Source organism: Tasmannia lanceolata, unplaced genomic scaffold (assembly GCF_043159265.1).
Source record: "Tasmannia lanceolata isolate RefF3 unplaced genomic scaffold, GAP_Taslan_0.1 ptg000023l, whole genome shotgun sequence".
In the NCBI taxonomy this organism is placed as follows: Eukaryota; Viridiplantae; Streptophyta; class Magnoliopsida; order Canellales; family Winteraceae; genus Tasmannia; species Tasmannia lanceolata.
In genome coordinates, this window is record NW_027518700.1 from 26019695 (window position 1) to 26041199 (window position 21505).

The following is a 21505-nucleotide window of genomic DNA, read 5'->3' on the forward strand; positions in this document are numbered from 1 at the left end:
GTCATGGTGATACCCATAACAGACCGCCCTTTTATTGACAATAGGTTTGTTTTTATATTAGCTCATTCTGGGCAAATGATATATTATAAAATGGCATAAAAATGGTGCAATATTCCAAAGGTTTTCTCACTGATTTGTTTCAAGTGCCTGAATGGTTATTACCCTCCTGATTTGATGTTGTGTAAGTATCCAATGTTGTATTGGACTAAAACCAGAAGAGGATAGCTGGATAGTCATACTCTTATGTACAATACTAAATGGATACATATTGTTCTATCCTAAATAGCTGCAGGTTAATTGAAATGAAATGTTCCTAGTGTAATAATAAGAATGTGATAATAGTTGTCTTTGTATGCATTAATCAAAGAATTTTGCGCCGCTTCACATAATCTATTGCATGCTATGATATTTGTATAAAAAATGGATGTGTTACTTCCCGTCTAGAACCAGCCCAAATCCTGTGTCTAACCCAGTGCAAGTGCAGTTAATGTTGCTAAATATGATGCGAATGAGTTACCAGTGGAATATGATATATGGTGCTGAGTTGTTAGCCGTAGTGTCCGATGATGATCTTGGTTGCATAGTTACTGTAATGTACTTCCCTGCTTGTAAGAAGTTTTGCTCCAGATTTTATAAATGAGGCATGTTTTGGGTTGAACCATTTACGAGGATTGTTGCTTTCACATTCTTATGCCTGGATAGTTGCATGCATTAAATTCGAGTTCTTATAAAAAAAAAGAATAATGCTTGTTCTCATAAATCTGTCTCTGTTTGGCACAGGTTCATGCACACAAATCTGTCTCTGTTTGGCACAGTACATGTACACAAATCTCTCTGTTTGGCACAGTACATGCACACAAATCTATCTCTGTTTGGCACAGTTCATGCACATAAATCTATCCCTGATTTGGCCACAGACTCCTGCACAATTCAGCCATGTTTGTTGTATCATAAAGTCAACTTATTTAGTCTATAATTCAGTCCATATTTTGTTTTGCATAAGTTCAATCCGTGGATCAGACCTTGTTTTGTACAAATTCTGTCCTAATATAGCCTTATTTTGGATGATGATGGCTTAAATTTGTGAAATCCTTTTGAGTTTTGTTAGATTCATTTACACAAGTGATTTGATATGGTTAAATGTTTGAATTATGCTTGCTATGTCAATCCCTAGCTAGCAAGAAATTGTTTCGAATTCATGAATATTATTGCAGATTCTCATTGTTGTAAAAATCATGTGAGATAGTGTGATTCATTTCAGGGGCATGATGAATAATTGCACAGATTCTTTACTTTCTTTGTTGGTTTGGGTGGACCTCGATCTGAGAGAGGCGGCGGTGAGGGAACGAGCCCCACACTAACAGTCTCAGGATCATCCACGTGAATGGAGAGCTCTACCAAGGAACTCTCGAAAGAAGTGCCTCTCACAGCATGAGTGGCGATATAAAAGGTGAGATACCTCTCGATTCAGGGACTAGCCCAGATTCGAGGCGTACCTTAAACAAAGAAGAGTCGCCATCCAAGGAAGTGGGCCAAGGATCCCATACTATGCTCTGTTGCAACGGATAACCAGAGATTATAAAAAGAGGGTTCGTGCCTGGTTACGAATTTGGAAGGTCTAAAGAGCACCTCATCCGCCCAAGTGTAAACACCTGGTCTCTTATGCCATTTATTTAATGATTTTGAAGAGTTTTGGGCAAAAGTCATATGAAATGAGAATTAATATCTCCGAGAAGACGTCTATCTAATCATGCATGTCTCGGAGATGAATAATAATCACACATAAAAAGAAATGAAATAAGTGTCACCTAGGAGTAGCTAGATTCTGAGTGACAAGCCTAAAGAGCTAGGTTATGAGTGTCATAACTAATTGGTGTCTGAGTTCTGATGTGCAAACGCATGCATGCTGCAGCTAAAGGTATATGATCTGTACATGAAAATAAGAAAACACAGCAAAACACACAACACAATTCAATTCTATACATGACTGGACAAAATGAGTCCTAACTCTAATACGACCTGACTCGGACCAAGATGGCCGTCCATCCCAGCTGCTCTACGTATCCCGGCCTCGGGAAGAATCGGAGTCAACGTAGTTTGATGCCCTATTCTAAACTACTATGCCTAACCATCTAGAACCGCTATCCTAGACTCGATCCACTAGACTCAACTGATTTTTTAAAGCTTTTTATACGATTGCTTAAATTTAGGTGAATTGTAATTTTCAGGATTCTCTTTATGCCCTAACTAATGCAAGTTGATTAGCCTTAAGCTAATGCAGGTGGGCCCTATATCCTATGTGTAACTAGGCTATGCATCCTAAAGAAAACCATGGGCTGGCTATATGCTTCTTAGTCTAGCCATCGGTTCAACTAGGTGTCTAACCGATCAACTTGAGGCCTCCTAACTCTAGGGACACTCACGCGATGGGACACACCATATCAACAAATCAGGACAGACTCCTAACTCTAAAACACCATAAATATCTAGGACAGACTCCTAACTCTAGAGGAAGATCTTTTTGAAAAGGTTTTGAAGAGTTTTTGCATTTTTTTGGAGGTTTGAAATGTTTATTTTTGAAAGTTTGGCTGGACCTGGGATGAGGATCCCAAGCTGCACTACGTACCCTATGGAAGGGATCAAGCCAACGTAGTTGGGAACAGATTTCCTAACTACTCTTAAAAGACTCAGATTTTTCAGGATTTTTGGTTTTTAGATGTTTTTGAATTTTCAAGTGTTTTTTGAAATTTTTGAATGTTTTTGAGTTTTTGACACAAGAGGACAAATCCCTATCATCATAAGGGTAAGACAAACTCCTGAATATCCCGCAAAGGTTGGACAGCATCCTATGCTTTGCGGGGGAAAATGACAGAATAACAACTCTGCAAGGGTTGGACAGCATCCTATACGTTGCAGGAGCGGATAAAAATCACATGATTTGATGAGAGGTTGGAAAGAAATCTAACCCCCATGATGATAAGACAGACTCCTGATAAATTGACTCCTAGTGCACGACCCCAAAAAGGGAATGCAAATGAGACTAAGCTAGTCTCCTAAAAGAAAAGGAGATAAAAAGGGTGTTAGTGAGACTGGGCAAGTCTCCTAAACATAAAGATGGGCTCCAAGTAACCTTACCATTGCCCTTGCAATGATGAAAGGTCAGGGTAACTATCAGATCAAATTGATCCTCAACTAATGAGGGAGTTTCTAATGTTGAGGCTAAGCAAGCCTCCTACGTGCGACTCACTAATGAGACAAAGCCTGTCTCTTAAAGAGTATGACTCTCTGCACGAGACATAGCCTGTCTCCCTAAACAGGGGCTCTAGATATCTCTTTCATTGCCCTTGCAATGAGAAGGACCTAATGTCTTAAGGGATATACATCTAAAAGACTTGGGTAAGTCTTTCAAATGAGAGAGGGGAGTATTACTTGGACTGAGCAAGTCCCCTAATAATGGGCTTGGGCTAACGCCTTCATTTTATTTGCCAAAATAGGTAAATGAAGAAACAAAGATCATCTCATTTACTTCCCCTCATCATTGATAAAAATATTCATCACCAAAATCTTCATACGTATTTGTTCATATTTATACTGAGCATGTGTTAGATTCAAAATTTCAGCACAAATAAACTAAGCCAATTATCCTTATAAACACAATTAAAAATCATACCAAACAATGTACTAAAACCTGTTACATTTTCCATGCAAAGAATCATTATAAAATGGACAGAATTAACCATTTCATTGAACAAAATAATAAAATAACTATACTGTTAGATTTAAAATTTCAGCACAAATAAACTAAGCCAATTATCCTTATAAACACAATTAAAAATCATACCAGACAATATACTAAAACCTGTTACATTTTCCATGCAAAGAATCACTATAAAATGAACAGAATTAACTATTTCATTGAACAAAATAATAAAATAACTATACTGTTAGATTTAAAATTTCAGCACAAATAAACTAAGCCAATTATCCTTATAAACACAATTAAAAATCATACCAGACAATATACTAAAACCTGTTACATTTTCCATGCAAAGAATCACTATAAAATGAACAGAATTAACTATTTCATTGAACAAAATAATAAAATAACTATACTCTTTTCTTGGTGACATACATCGTAAACTCTAGAAAGTTAATCCTTATATGTTTAGTTCAAAGAATGCAATAAGCCAAAAGCTATTCTACCTGTAAAGATCTTTCTAAGGGTTTATGAGTGACTTACCATTTTTAAGGGTATATTCCTCAAAAGAAAAAGAAATATTCTCAGCTCATACATCCGGAATTCCAAGACGTTCATCTAAACAAACTATTTTCTTATCATTTCAAAGAATATTATGGTGCTACAAATATCACCATATCTGAATCAACAGGGTAGAGGCTGCTATAAAATGCATGAGGTTATGACCAAAAAAATGAGCAAATATTTAAGATTGCGCCCCTACCAAACCAAGGCTAGCATTTTCCTCTATTCCCAACAACATATGACAATCAAAATATAATTGAAAATCACCTAAGAGCCTCACCTTCTCAGCCTTCTAACACCCATATTAAGACCTGTTACACCAAGTTCATTCTTCTGATCGTGTGACCTTATCTTAAAACCAATTCCAATTTGTTCATTAACTTCTACTCTCAATATGCCTCATATAAACTTCATATTTTCTTAATTCCAAGTAACATACATTCCAAGGATCATTCTTGTGGCAACATAAAACATTGAGAATATAACACTATAACCAAAACAGATATGTGCTATTGACCAAGAAATTATAGTAGTTTGTAAGATCTGCTCAAGGTGATGAAATGTAAGTTTTTCTTTTACTACCTTAGTAATGATATAACCAACATCATTTTCTCTTTCAATCAGCCCTAACTTATTTTATCATTGCAATGATTTAACAAGATCATTATCAGCCATAAAAATTTAAATAAAACGATGAGAACAAAAGGAAATAAAATTGATTTTGACTGGTTATTAAGCATGATAGGGCTGATATCAATCCACCAAGGGTAAGAGAAAGATTATTCCTTTTCAAATATAGATACAAAACAGGGGTCAATCCAAATCAAGGCTGAAACAAAGACTATAAAAATTTCATCAAGATATAAAAGCTGTTCTAAAACAAAACTGAAACAGGAACCAAAAAAAATCTATCAATTTGTTCAAGAAATATGGCCTGACCCAAAAGCTTCTGAAACTTTGACACTACAAATGAGCTTTCATGTCATTTCCTCCAAACAAAAATACTTGTAACATTCAACATAACTATATTAGTATCCTATAATTCCTTTTGAGGGAAAATACAAACTATGTCTTAGATTTTTAAATAATACACTCAATCCAAAATTTGATTTTTCAAATAGATAAATGAAACCTGCAAACACGCATACGTATGTATAAATAACTGTCAAATAAACACCATTTCCAGTTTCAGGATCACAAATATTTGCTTGAACTCCAAATGTATAGACAAAACCAAATGGAAACTCAATTAGGAACTTGAAAGAAATAATGTTAATTCCGGATGTGCAGTATTAATACCTATAACATTTCAAGGGTGAATCTACTTGTATTTTACAAGCAAGTTACTGTATAAGTAATATTCTTTTAAGCCTAAAATAACTCCTAGTTACCAATGAATTTCGAAAATACAAACAGATCAAGGACTTTGCAGTCTTAAAAAAATCAAATCTTATTCCTAAGGAATTTTTTTTTTCAAATAATTTTAAATTGAGAAGAAATAAAACTATTTTCTCCAATGTTTTCTTACAATTAACATTTAAAATCTCTTATTCAAAACATGCTCTGAAACTTGTGAATGACTGATAGTGTCTAACTCTATGTGCATAAGACATGAAAAATAAAAATAATCTCCACTTAAAAGCTTTCATTTCATTATTCCAATAGCTCTTAAAGCCAGTCTAAAACAAATATATAAAACTCCTACTCAATGTTCATATCTACACTCCAATTAGGGATCAAAACAAGTGTAAAGTCAAAGCATTCATTCAAATATTGCATGAAGCACTCTCACAGGCTTCTAACTTCATCAACTATTCCTTAATATACGTCATGTCAAGGATTATCAATTACAAAAGGAATAAGCTACTATCAACACCACTATATCTGAACAACTAAGGAAAGGCCTGCTATGGACATTTCTATGTATCAACAACAACAGAAGGGCTGTTATACATGGATGCAAATCTTCTTCTTCTTTTTACTTCTCTGTAAACTTCATATCCAAACTCCTTTATCAGCTTATTCTTTAAACCAGTAGCTAATGGACATCAAGTCCTTAGGCAAATTATCCTCCCCCTTTTTTTTACAAGATTAAACATCAGGGCCCAAGAGGAATTTATATATAGCTGAGACAAAAGTACAAACTTTTTCCTTATGTATTATCCTGATACACCTTTAGACATGCCAGTGATAAAATTAATTCAAAAATAAATAATATGACATTCAAACAAGGATTAAAATACAGATGAACTATATTCATACTACTGACTTCTAAAATCATACCTGTCCAGAGTCATGTACAAACTTGAATTATTTCTTAATAGAATTCTTAAATAAAATCTTCAAATTTATACTTATATTACATATGTATTATTCATTATCTCAGCCGTAAAGAAAAAGGAAACATATAATGACAAAGAATCAAAAGAAATTCAACAAAATCAAATTAATTTACATAACCAGGAGTTGATGAATAAAAGTATTTTCGGCAAAATTATGCCTTGAATGAACTTCAATCTTCTTTTTCTTTAAAATTTTCAAAGGACAAAAAATAGTTTCTAACTGAGATCATCTTTTAAACATAATTTAGCAGCAATGCCTTTGAAAATGAACAAACTAAACTGAATTTCTAAACCTTAATCAATGTGCAAATGCCTAAACAAGCATATCAGTGCAAGGATTCAAGATAAATTTCAGAGAATAAGCATCAGTTCAGGCCTTGTAACTTTTACTTTATAATAGACAAAATAAAAATAAAATAAAAAATACAAATAAAAATAAAATAAAATCCACTAACCTGAAACGAGATTTTCCTTTATTAAAGCTCAAGAATCACCAAATTTTCGCACAGATCTCCTTTTAATCTCTTCAATTTCTACTCAAACTTTACTCTTAGCTTTCAATTTCTACAATTTCTCCTCTTCCCTCTCAAAAATTTGCTGAAATTTGAGATCAAATACATGAGATCTCCTCTCGATATAAGGCTCTTGCTCTCATTTTCTTCTCAGTTAAACTTGTGAAGTCTATGAGACAGATCGGAAACTTATAAGACGAGATTTGCACAGATCTAAGATTTTAAAGGTTGAAAGGGATGAGTCTTTCTCAGATCTAAGGTTTAATAGCCTAGAAGAATGAAAAAAAAATATACACAGATGGGTGGTTTAGGGCTTTAGATCGGAGAAGATGAGCTCGCCGGAGCTCAGATCCGCCGGCAAATGGAGATCAGCCGGAAAAGGAGGTGTACGGAGGGGAGTTAGGGTTTGAAGAGAAAAATGGGGGAAAAAGATGACAGAGATGGAGGTTTAGGTGAAGGGAAAAAGAAAGAGAATGGCTGACCAGAGGAATGACCGGATTTTGGCCGGAGCTAAACCGGAGAATGATCGGAAAAGTATGGCGTCGAGATCACAGAGCTTACCTCTCTTCTTTTCTCACAGATTCCCCTTTTTTTTTTTTAGAAAAAGACCTAAATTCGTATTTATAGAAAAATTTGGGGGATTGATATCGACAACACCAATTGATGGGCGTGCGGATTTTTGATAAGGCGCGCCCGCGTTTTTTGTCCTATTCGGCTTAGGTTCGACACCATCTAGGATAATTTGCCCCCTTTTTCCTGTTATACTGCGGACACTTTCTCAGATTGTTCGTTAGGCAAACGCACTCGGATTTCGACGAAATTTCACAGGGACCTTGGTGAGACCCTAAGCTGGTCTAGGGTGGAATTTGAAGCCCTATCTCAATGATTTGATGAGGTTTTGCACAAAATTGGATGGTTTAGGGCACGGTCAAAATGGGGTGTCTACAGTTTGCTGGAATAAGCAGAGTGGAATATAGCTGTGTAGAACTTGTCCTCTCATATTATCAAGTGATAAAAATTCCCTTTTAAGTTGCTCTGTATGTTGCTGATCATTAGACAAATGAAGCATGTTATAGGTTCATATAACCTATTTCTTTGGGTACAATTTTAAGCATTGCAAGTTTATCCTACTATAGCTTTCTATTGAAATAGAGCAGGATTCTTGTGTAATATGATCCTTGTTATAAAAGTGATGACATAGTCTTTTTATCTTTCTTTTTTTTTGTTTATTTTTAATCTAAGTAGTTTTTTATTTTCTTTCCTTTAGAGGAGCTTGCATAGTCTCAGAAGTATCTCCTTTCTTCTTCTTTCTTTAGAGACTCTTTAGTCTTTTATGCACCTTTAGAAATTAGTAACCTTTCTTCATTATTAGAGCGATGAAGGCGTTAGCCCAAGCCCAATCTCAGGGGACTTGCTTAGTCCAAGTAGGGTTCCCCTCTCTATTTAGTAGACTTCTCTAGTCTTTTAGAATCCATTAGATGGTAGTTCCTCTTCCTCATTTAGGAGACCATTGTGGTCTTATTAGCGAGTTCCATTCTAGGAGACACGCTTTGTCTCATTAGGCAACTCTCCTCTGAGAGCGAGCCTTGTTGTTTAGAGCCTACCCTCAGGGAGGTTACATTGATCTTAATAGATAGTGTACCCATAGGAGGCATGCACTGCCTCATTTAAAGAGGCCCTCTCTAAGTTGTATCCCAACTTATACCTTTGCTAGTTGAAGACCAACTTGGTCTGTTAGTTGCCTATGCCTTTAATCATTGCTAGGGCGATGATGAGGTTACTTGTAGCCCGCCTTTGCGTCCAGGAGATTTACTTAGTCTCATTAGCTCCCTTTTCGGTAGTGTGGTTTGAGAGTCTTTGACTCACTCGCCCTTTAGGTGGTATTATTAGAGAGTCTTTGACTCACTCGTCCTTCAGGTTTTGTTATTAGAGAGTCTTTGACTCAGTTGTCTTTAGGTGGTCATTAGAGAGTCTTTGACTCATTTATTATTATCAGAGAGTCTTTGACTCATTCGTCTTTTAGCAGTATTATTAGAGAGTCTTTGACTCATTTCTCCTTATTAGAGACTCTTTGACTCAGTTGTCTTGTCTAAGCAGTATTATTAGAGAGTCTTTGACTCATTTGTCCTTGTTAGGGAGTCTTTGACTCAGTTGTCTACTTTAGCGATATTATTAGAGAGTCTTTGACTCATTCATCTTCTCATGGTATTATCAGGAAACCTTTGACTCATTCCTCCTTGTCTTTTGCTAATGGAATTAGAGAGTCTTTGACTCATTTTTCCTTTTTCTTCAGTATTTTTAGTTAGGAGTTTCTCCTTAGTTTTGTTTTTATTCTTCTTCTTTAGAGACTAGCACAGTCTCATTAGAGCCTTGCTTGTTAGGGATCTTAGATCGTTGTCATTATCCTTCATAATTAGCTTATCTGGTTTAGGGGTTTTCCATGTTAGCCCTAGGGTGTTGCTTTGTGTATTCCCTTAGATCTTTAACCAAAAGGGTGAAAACCTTTAAAAATCCAAAAAAAATTGGAAAAGTTTTAAAATCTAAAAATCATTGAAACATTCAAAACTCAAAAACATTAGAAATTTAAAACATCAAAAATATTTAAAAACCTTAAAAAGCCTAAAGTGTTGAGTGTTTTAGAAGTAGTAATTACGAGAGTTCGATTCGAACTACGTTGACTTGATCCTCTTCCACGAGGTACGTAGTGCAGCTTGGGATCTATATCCCAAGTCCAGCCAAACTTTTTGTAAATAGCATTTTAAACCTTTTTGAATAAGCAACTTTAAAATCTTTTTTTTTCAAAAGATCTTCGTCTAAGAGTTAAGAGTTTCTCTTAGATAAAGAGTTTTAGAGTTAGGGGTTTCTTCTTGATAGGTTGTTTAATTGTTTGTTTGTTGTGTGCTTGTTTTAGAGTTAGGGGTCTGTCCTAGAGTTATAGGAACGCCTCCGTCCGGTCAGTCAACGATCCACATCGCCGATTGATGACTAGAATAGGATACGTTAGTCCGCCCTTTGTTTTTGTTAGGAAACACAGCATAGTTACACATAGGTTGTAAGAACCACCTGCATTAGCTTAGGACTAACCTGCATTTAGTTATGGCATATAGGGTGTCCTAAAATCTACAATTCACTGGAATTTAAATAATTGCTCAAGAAGCTTTAATAATTAGTCTGGTCTTTTAGATCGAGTCTAGGATAGAGGTCTAGGTGTCTTAGGCATCGTAGCTTAGAATAGGCGCGAAGAACTACATTGCTTGATTCTTGCAGAGGCGGGGATACGTAGGCTTCTTTGGATGAACATCAGACCATCCAAGGACTCGGGCTTAATCATTAGAGTCTTAGGATTTGTTGTGTTGTTATGATTGTGTATTTTGTTGTTTTCTCTTACTTTCGTGCGCAGACCTTATACCTTTAGTTGTAACATGTATGTGTTTGCACACCCGAACTTAGACATCATTTAGGTATGTCACTCATAACCTAGCTGTGCTTAGGCGACACATCTTTTATTTTATTTTATGTGTGTTTATTATTTCATCCCCGAGTCATGCATGATTAGGTAGACGTCCACTCGGGGATATTTGTTCTCATTTCACATGATTTTTTTGCCCAAAACTCTCTGAGGTTAATAATAAATGGCATAAGAGACCAAGTGCTTGCACTCGGACGAATTGGGGGTGCTCTTCGAACCTTCTCCATTCGTAACCAGGCACGAACCCATATATATTTCTGGTTATCCATTGCACAGAGGATTTGATTTTGGGGTTCCATGGCCTATCCATGGATGGCGACTCTGAGTTTATTTCAGGTACGTCTAGGTTTGGGGATTTATCCTTGGATTAGGAGGTATCTAGTTTGAATCGCCACTCGTGCTATGCTATGAGGGTGGCACCGTTTCGAGAGTTTCTTGACAGAGCTCTCTTTCACGTGGATGATCCAGAGGCCGCTGGGGACTCGTTTCCTCACCATCCTCGGATCGGGGTCCACAATAGGACAACTCCTTTTCAAAAAATTTGCTTTGATTTTGGTTGCAAAATGGTGGCAATTTGGAAAAAAGTTTAATGAAAAATTAACTAAAAGAATCTTTTCGCCCCTTAAGTTACCTTGGACAACCCCCTATTCATGTATATGTTGTATTTTTACTAAATGAGGGGTATTTTCAAATAAAACTCTTCATGGGCGACATTACAGGGATAATGCATCCCCCTTTCTGCTCTAGTATAAAAACTGATTGCCTTATAGGATATTTCACTCCCCTTTCGCACTACAATTCTAATTCGGCTCGTCTTATTAGGAATGTTTGCTCAGATTTTGACGAAATTTTGCAAGGAGTTAGCTGGGACCATACGCTACCCTAGGGTTAAATTTAGGACCCTAGATCATTGATTTACTAGGATTTTATCTCAAACAAATTTATAAGGATTCGGTCAAAATGACACCCGTGTATACTAGGAAGTACCCGAACCACCTATTTGATGGGCTTAGGGGTGCAACTTGGCTTGAGCTTTTGCTAAAAATTGAATAAGAATCAGCCTGAACCGGACCCAATTTTAAGGTAAAAATCTCAATTTGAATTCCCAAAAATCGAACAGAGTTTCACCTCCAGATGGGCCCTACAATTAACTTGTTAAGATCTTCAAACAAGGTAGGCCCCACCCATATTGGTTAGAATGATTCGGACCAATCAGTTGTGAGCCCAACCATTAATTGTTGAAGTCCCTGTACATATCAAAATGGGATGATCCAAACCATCAATTTGATGGCTATTCAGGTAAGTAAGTAGGCAGGGCTGCTTTCTTAAGTGGTGCACACGCAAAAAGTAGTGGGGCTGTTAGCCCAAGGGTTTCTCATGGGTTCATTCAATTACCTTGTTTTGGTGATTAACAAACGCAAATTGATTAGTCGTTTATGAACTAATTCTTTGCCTTGAATGTTGTGTTATGAACAAAAAATTTATAGGTTAATCCATGATAGCACCAACACACCATTGATGACCTATGCTTGAAGATGGACCAAATGCAATGCAAAGGAGCTACAGCATACTTGAATCAATCATACCTTGGAGGATCAACTAAGGAGAAGCTCAACAATAGTCATCTCAAAGCATTGAACAAACAAAGGAAGATCAATGAAGGCCAAAGCTTGTGGATCAACAACTTACAAAGGAGCTTGAACCAAATGGTGGCATCATCCTTGGAATGTGTCAAACAAAGAAGCTCAACCTTCAAAATCCCACAGCAAGCCATGCACTTAAAGAGAAGATCAAGCAATGGCTACCTCAAGAGTTCATTCAAGAGAGTGGTAAAAAGGGTAGATTGTATCACCTATCTCTCTTGTGTTTCTCTTATCAAGGCACATCTTAAAACCCCTTAAAAATATATTTTCCAAAGAGACTAACATATCATTTAAGGACTTAAATGGATAAGTGAACATCCATAGTGGTGTACCAACATGTTGGGACCCATATGGCATTTAACACAACATTAAACAAAACAGAGTTCCGAAGAAACAACCTGGACCAGCAACTAAATCCAATCAAAACTTATTTAAAACATTTTCAAATATTTTTTAAAATATTTTTAACAGATAGCTCTCATTTTTCTCATATCTGTATAGTATAAGAACGTCGAAGGAGATATGAATTTTTCAAGTTGGAAGCAGATTGCTGGAAATGCAGTCTCGGAGCTCCAAGAATTTTTCTCGGAACTCCGAGACATTTCTCGGAGCTCCGAGAAAACAACTAGGGACGAGAAAAATTATAGCCGTTGTGGCCCAACGGCTAGTTAATTGTTTGACCCAGTTTTGACTGTTTTTCCCCCCAAACGGTCATATTGAGTTGGGACGTTATATATACCCATTCAAAGGGTCTAAAAGATATAATGAACATGGTCCAACTCTAAAAAAAACCCTTGAAAATTATTTGGCCATCATTTTTAGATTTTTCTCTCCCACTTCTCTTTGTGCCTTGATTTTGAGAAATCATTTAAGAGTGGATTAGGTTATACTTTGTACATAGATCCAAATCCATTTTTATCAACCACAAAACTCAGCCAATAAACCCTTCTTCATTGATTCCGGCAATCTTGCCGGAATCCGACCGAGAACCCTCTTGAACCCTTTCATTTCAACCCTCACCAATCTCCAACAGACCCTCTAATTCTACCTCCTTTACACCCATCATTCATCAAATCCAAACCCATTTCCTTCATTGCAGCCATTAAACCCTACTCCAACATCAGCCATCGACCCCATTCATTCCCCCTTCTTTATCATTTTCCCTACCACCAGATCTATTCCTACCCCATCAAACCCTTTTCATTTTACTAGGCATTTCCCTCTTTCTTTCACTATCTCTGGACAGATTTGAAAATGGACAAGAAGAAATAAAAGAAAGAAGGCTTGCAAAGAGATTAGAAGAAATAAGAAGAAGAGGAGGAAAGTTAGGTTTTAAGGTTTCTCGGGAGTGAAATTTCAAGAATTTCTAGGTAGAAAAAGGGTTTCTAGGGTGTTTAAGGATAGAAGAAGGAGAAGAGATTTTTGGTATCATCTTGCTCGAATTCAATTCAACCCTGCTGTTCACTCATTTCGAGCTCTTCTCGTGACAGCGCATTGCCGGAAAGCGGTGTAGGTAATCATTATTCCTGGATCTCTAATTCATGTGTGTAAGAGTTTGACAGTTGCTCTCTTTTACCATTGATCATGGCCTTGCTACTTGTTTTTTTTTATTGGATTTTTTGTCATCTAATTGCAAAATTGATAGGCTTGGATTTTTATTCTTGTTCCTAGTCCTTAAATTTCAGTGATAATCTGTGAGTAACCCTCTTTCTCTAATATTTTCTTCAGGCCTGCTATCAGTGACCATGTTTCGATGAATACACCTGTTGGTTAATCTTTTATTGTTTGAGGGGTTGTGATAATTTCTATTTTCCGGTATATGTCTGTCAAATGAATGAGGAGTTTAGTAATCACATGAGATCAATTTGTCCCTTATTCTAACTGGACAAGGCTTTAATTGTAGGAGATAAGACAAATTTGATGATTATAAAAATAGGGTAGCGCTCATACCAATATTTTGTTGTTTCTGTTTTGCTACAGACATCACTGTATTCTGTTGGTTGCACCGGTTTAGCTTGCCCATTCTGTTTCGATGATTCCTCCTTGCAATTATGTTTCCCTTGAACTATTTCAATTTTGCAGACATATCTTAACTCTTTCATTTTGTTATTTCTGGGAGTTAAGACAATCCTCTTTATCTATTGTAAGGGTCGAATGTAAAATGATTGAATGTGATTATGTGAATTTGATGGTGTTGATATTAGTTTTGGTCATTGATAATGGCATCAGATCAACTCGTATTGCTTAATCAATACAACCTAATTTTGATAAAAATATGGTAAGGTATTGAATATATCGGTCATACTTTGCATTTGAGATCAGAACTACATAGTTGGGTTGATATGCCAAGTCCAGTAGTCTTACGTTGTTCTGATAATGACACACTTGTTCTCCGTCTTTCGCATAATTTTAGCTTGAATTCTCTCATCGAGCTTATGATATCTGTGACAGAGATCTTCTCGCATTCCATTACTAGATTCTATGTATCCAAATTTCCTTTCAGATTCATGTAGTGTGGTCTCATATATGGTGCAATTATCGGAATAGGTGCTTACAGATTTCATATAAGCATTGTCATTTGTCTTGATGTTTGCTACTTAGGTTGTTTTGTTGAGGGAGGTAAGGTGAGTTGAATATAATAGTCTGAATAGGGTAATGTTAGTGTAGGTCTGCTAACAAATACATCACCATGTTTGCTATTGTATTCACTTAGCTCTCCCTTCGGATGCCATTAAATTCTCTTGTTTAAACCCATCTTGGAATTTCTAACAACTATTTGTCTCTTCTTCGGATGTTTCCACAGTGTTCGGGATTCCCGTAGGGTTTCTATGACCCTCATGTGTTCATGATTCTTCTAAGATTTTTGGGATTCTGTATTTTTTCGAGATTTATTTCTATTTCCGAGATTACCTCTAATGTGTTTCAGAACTCTCCTTAAGTCTAGGGATTCCATCAATTTTCAGAATGCTCCGTTAGATTTAGGCAAAGATGCAATGTTTCTTGAGTAAACCCATTCCCTTAATGTTTTAGAGCTTTCACAGGTTGAGGGATTTCTTCCTCTTTAGTGTCACTTGTTTAGGAGTTTATCCTTTGTCATAGATATTTCTTTCCCTTTAGACATTATTTTCTTGTTTTCCATTAGAGACTAACTCAGTCTATTAGAGCTTACCTGCTGGAGATCTTAGATCATTTCCATTGTTCTTGGGACACTTGTTTTCTTGTTTGTGCATTGTTACATTGTGTTTTGCAATACTAGTTTGTTGGTTTGGGGTTTCCCCTTTACCCTAAGGATTTTACCCTAGGGTATTGCATTGTGTGTTCCCTTTGGCCTTTGACCAAAAGGGTGAAAGCATTTGAAATTTTAAAATCCATCAACGTTTGAAATCTTAAAATCACAAGAACTTTAAAAACATTTGAAGGTAAAAAAAAACATTGGAATATTTTAAAACGATAAAACATTTGAAAACATAAAAACATTCAAAAACACAAAAAAACCTTAAATCATTTGAAGTGCTTTAAAGATTTTTAGGAGTAGTTAGGAGAGTTTCTTTTCGAACTACGTTGGCTTAATCATCTTCCACGAGGTACGTAGTGCAGCTTGGGATCTTTATCCCAAGTCTAGCCAAACTTTGTAAATAGACTTTGTAAATATTTCAAAAATTATTCAAACAACTTGTTTTCAAAAAGATCTTTCTCTAGAGTTAGGAGTTTGTCCTAGATAGAGAGTTTTAGAGTTAGGAGTTTGTCTTTGATGTGTTGAGTTGTTTGTTTGTGTTTGTGTTAGAGTTAGGAGTTTGTTACGCCTCAGTCCGGTCAGTTGGCGATCCGCATCGCCGACTGATGACTAGAATATGATGCGTTAGTCCGCCCTTTGTTTTTCTTAGAAAACACAGCCTAGTTATAGGAACCACTTGCATTAGCTTAGGGCTAACGTGCATTTAGTTAGGGCATATAGGGTGTCCTAAAATCTACAATCCACTGAAATTTAAATAATTGCATAAGAAGCTTTAATAACTAGTCCGGTCTTTTAGGTCGAGTCTATGATAGAGGTCTAGATGTCTTAGGCATCATAGCTTAAAATAGGTGGGAAGAACTACGTTGCCTTGATTCTAGTGGCGGTGGGGATACGTAGGCTTCTTTGGATGAACATCAGATCATCCTAGGACTCGGGCTAAATCGTTTAGAGTCCTAGGATTTGTTGTGTTGTCATGTTGTGTATTTTGTTGTGTTCTCTTACTTTCTTGTACAGACCTTATACCTTTAGCTGTAGCATGCATGTGCTTGTCCACCAGAACTTAGACACCAGTTAAGTATGTCACTCATAACCTAGCTGTGATTAGGCGGCACTTCTTTAATTTATTTTGTACATGTTTATTATTTTATCCCCGAGTTATTACTTCATTCTTAGTTTATGTAAAGATAGATAGAAATAGAGAGAGAGAGAGAGTAGAAACTACTTTTATGAGATCTTACCAAATTCTATTCTTGGAATTCACGCCCTGCTTTAGGGAAGCAATTCATACTGTAGACACCCCCATTTTGCTATACTTTAAAAAGCAAAAGATTTGATAGTTTGTCAAGTTTTAAGTCCATATTCCACCTAGGATTAGGCATCTGTGCGTTTTAGGGTAGATTTCGCCTCGTTGAAGGAATTCTGAAGTTAATTCGCGATCCTAAAGGTTTCTAGGGTGTTCCAAAGGTATCTAGAAGATGAAAATTCAAGTTTCCAACCAACTGAAAAAATATGTTATTTTTAGAATTTTTTGGGTTTCCCTCATTTTTGCCCATTTTTACACTACAGGTGTATTTTGGTCATTCCCGATGTGTCTTGTCTGACCCCCGAGTTATATTTGAGAAATCTTGAGTGATTTTATAAATTTTGAAAAAGCTGCTATTTTTAGAAACTGATGGGGCTTCCACATTTTCATCATCTTATGAATATTTCAACCATTTCTCATATATCCAAAACCACCTTGAAGGTACAGTTGATGGATTAGGAATAATTTCGTAAGATTTGGGAAACCTGCTAAATTTAAATCTCTCAAGATTTTCTCTTAGTCTTGCACTACGGGGGTATTTTAGACATTTTCAACATATCATATTTGGTCCCTAAGTTGTGTCTAAGAAATCTTGAGTCCGTTCATAAATTTTTGAAAATCTGTTATATTTGGAATTTCTCAGGGTTTTTCCTAGTCTCGCCAAATTCTAGCACCTCAAGGTAATTTGATATTTTTCTGTGTAATTCTTTTGATCCCCGAAATATGTCTGAGAGATTATGAATGATTTCTTAAATTTTGGAAAACCTGCTAAATTTAGAATTTCTCAGGGGTTTCGCTTAATTTAGAAATTCTGAGTGTTGAGGGCATTTTAGGTATTTTCAGGAGATACCAAATGATCCTGTTTAATATTGCTTACCGAAAGGACCCAATTTTAAAAGTTTCTATTTTTGAAGTTTGACCACAAAGACTTTCCATTTTTAATTTTTCCCTTTGAACCAATCTGAGGGTATTTTGGTCGCATTTGGATGTCTAACAATCAAATAGGGGCATTTTGGTTCGAAAAGTTATTTTCCAAAAAAGATGGTCCGATCATGTATAAGGGATGCACCATAAATGTCAAATGGGTTGGGTCCATATATAGAATGTTGAACTTAGAAAGATTTTATTGAATTTTTACGGAAAAATCCGAAACCCGTGTGAAATGACCCATTGGGCTAAAGCCCGCAAAGATGGAGCTCATGTGGGTTCACCCATGTGGTACGACCACCATGGTGGGCGCCCCACATGGCTGACCCACATGAGTTGAGCACCCAACCTTGATGATGTCACAATGGTGACATCATATTTGTTAAAAGAAAATTAAAAAGAATAAAAAAATAAAGAAGGAAAAGATGAATGATTGCTTAAAAAAGGTTTTCTTCCAAAAAAGCAATGTGGAATGAAGAATAGCATGTCTTGATTGACAAGAAATTAAGATTGGAATCAAATCCAATTTGTAAACAAAAAAGAAAGAAAGCAAGAGGGGAAAATTGGAAACAAGCCCAAAAGAGAGCTCTCACATTGGAAACTACTATTTCTCTCTTAACCCTAGCCTTTTTGTATAAAAATCAAAGCAAACAATCCTAGAAAAGATCCAAAAAAAAATCCAAATTCGTCATTTTTCTCTCTCCTCCAAAAAAAAAGAAAACATCTTCTCTCTTGAAGTGTGTTCATCTCTCTGAAAGATTCTACACAAAAGGGATTCTTGAATTCCCTTTTCTTCTTCAACAAATCACACATCAAGGATCTTTGAGGTATTCTTTGGGTCTTCTTCATCATATAAAAGGGTGCGACAAAGCGTATACCTCGGATCTACGCACCTTAGACAAGGAGCGCGATCAACAGTAGGATCTTTATCTTTGTAATATCAAAAGTAGAAAAGTAGGGTTTTACTTTTGATAGATCAAATCAATGAATTTTTTCTTGAAATTCCAGTATTTATAATATAGATTATAAGTTTTCAGAATCCAAAATTTCACCAAAAAATTAATTTTTCTCCATTTAATAATGATTTTCTTTCATTTTTTATTCAATATGGATTTAAATCCGCTTATCAAAGAAAGTGTTTGGAAACGTGGGTTTCTTTAAAAACTGATATTTTTTGGGATTTCTATAAAATAAAATACTACTGGAAACTTAATTACCAATCGCGGTTTGGCCGTTTTAATTTTCATTCTATTTTTCAAAGAACGAAGCCAAAAGTATATCAAACCATGTCCAAAATTTGTGAAATCTTGTTTCCAAACCAATTTTTTGATTTGCAAACCACCCAAAAATTTTTGGATTTTTTGAAGTTTTTTAATCCATTTGTAAATTATTTTAAATTTCGGCCATTTTTAATAAATATCAAAAGTTTTAAAAATTGATGAAACTCTCCAGAATTATTGTTCAATAATAAATTGAATTTCTCATGAAATCATTTTTTTGAAAAAAGATTTTTTTATTTTTTTTCTAATCGCTTCTTCGTTTTACATGTCGTAATTCTTTTTTATATTAAATTAATGAAATTTTGAATCTTTTTCCTACAAACTAGTAGTTTAGGCCATTAGAAGGTCAGTGAAACATTTTCAAAATATTTTACAAAGGTTTAATATGATTTCACAATTTTCTTTTTAAAAAAATGGGTTTTAATTCCTAGGAAACGAAATCCCCTTTTTATTCAAAAATCAATTTTATGGAGGAGCATTAATTATTAGGTCTTGAAATTTTGACAGTAAATCATATAAATTATTTATATTTACTGAAATTTGTACATGATTTTAGGATACCATTTAATCTACGTTTTAATTGATTCATTGATTTTATCCGAATTTTGTGTGAATTTTAATTGGCATCAAATCTTGATAAACACCTTTAAAATTTTTACAGTAGTCTAATACCATGATTCTATCTATACTGTAATAGTTTTACTTAATTAGAGATTTGTATGCTATGAGTTGATTTGTTAATTTGTAATCTGACCTAAATTTTGAAAATTCAGAAATTGATAGCAAAACTTATTCCAAATTAAAGAAACTCTTCCAGTAGTCTAAACTCATTCATATCTTGTTACTGAAAAAGTTGTAATGAACTTGGGGTTCGATTGCTTAGGGTTACTGTGTAATCCTAGCAATCTGGTCTTAATGTTAATAAATCACAACTTAATAGCAAATCAACACAAAAGTCAGTGAAAACTTTCAGAAAATCCTAAATTTTCATCATATATTTAACCTTAAAAATTTTTGAAATAGAAACTCTAGAGGCTATAGATTCCCTTTGTAAATTGACTATGCTGTGATGGTTTAATTGCCGAGATCGCATTCATAATCGTATACTAATTGTGATCGTTCCTGCATAATTTGAGCATGAAAATTATAGTATGTTGTTGCCTCCGAGGTCCACTGTCCACGGAAATCCTGAGAATCATGCCGGGTAATAATATACTATAATTTATGTGTTAAATTATACAAGGATTGAGAGCACGATGCCCTTCCATGGATACAACTCGAGGCTGAAACTTGCGAACCATAGAGCCTTTGGTATTCCTTAGATGTTTAGGAATCAAAAATACTTTGAAAAATCGAAAATCATTAAGTCCAACAAATTGAGTTAACTCGATCCATGTCTTTGGAACCGTTGGATTGCGGTCTCCTATCGTAGGAACCTTTAGGGCCCCCTTAGGAACACTTACGTCACGTCATGCCCTACGTTTTAGGGAGTCCTAGAGTTAGGAGTCCAGCCTCATCACGACAGTTTGCTATACATAGCAATCGTGCCCTAGATCTAGTTACACTAGCCACCCAATTTTTTCCCCTAGGACAAACCTAGTTACCTAGAATGTAGGTTAACCTGCATTTGTCTAAGGGACGTCTTGCAATTAGATATGACCATATACCATCTTAGATGAACTCCTATAATAATAAAATCTTCAACTTGAATTAAATAATTTCTCTTAAACTGTTAAAACAGTCAATCCAGTCTAGGTCAATGTCGTAGATGAGTTAGGCATAAGTAGCTGTAGACACCCCATTTTGACCGAACCCTTTCATGTTTTGTTTTAAATAATTGCCCTAATAAACTAGTGTTCTAAGGTCCCAAATTGTGCTCTGGGTTAGCTTAGGGTCCCACCAAGGTCCCTGTAAAATTTTGTCAAGATCCGTGCGCGTCTGCCTAGTAAACAAGCTAAGACGGTGTCGTGGGGCAAGTTCAGAAGGGTGGCGATTTAGCCAGAATCAGGGGTGCGCTGGATCCTGGAAAACCAGTTCAAATTTGCTATTTTGGGCTGTCCAGGAGGATATGTGGGTACACAGATTAGTGTACAACATAATTAGGGGGCGTATTATCCTGAACCTGGGCAATTTCGTAATTTCCGAGGATGCTTTTCTTCCCCTCCAAGTCACCATTAGGCCCTAAGCTAGGTTAGTGAGAGCCTTAGGACTAGAATTAGCCAGAAGGGAATCCTAGGTAATTAGGCTTCCTTTGATCCCAACCCTTAAACAAAAGCGGATTTGAAGGGCTAGGATCAAGAAGAGGAAGATATTTTCCATAAATATTTCCCCTCCGCCATTGCCCGGGGCCCCCCTGCTAGTATAAAAAATGGTCATAAATTCACCATGCGCGGGCTGTCCAAGGGAGAAGTAGGGGGGATCAAATTCATCATCTTTTTTTAAAAAAAAAAAACCCATCAAACTAGGGTTTGGAGGAGAGGCCTCATTTTTCGTTCAAAAGAGAAAAAAAAAAAGAAGAGAGGAAGAGAGAAGA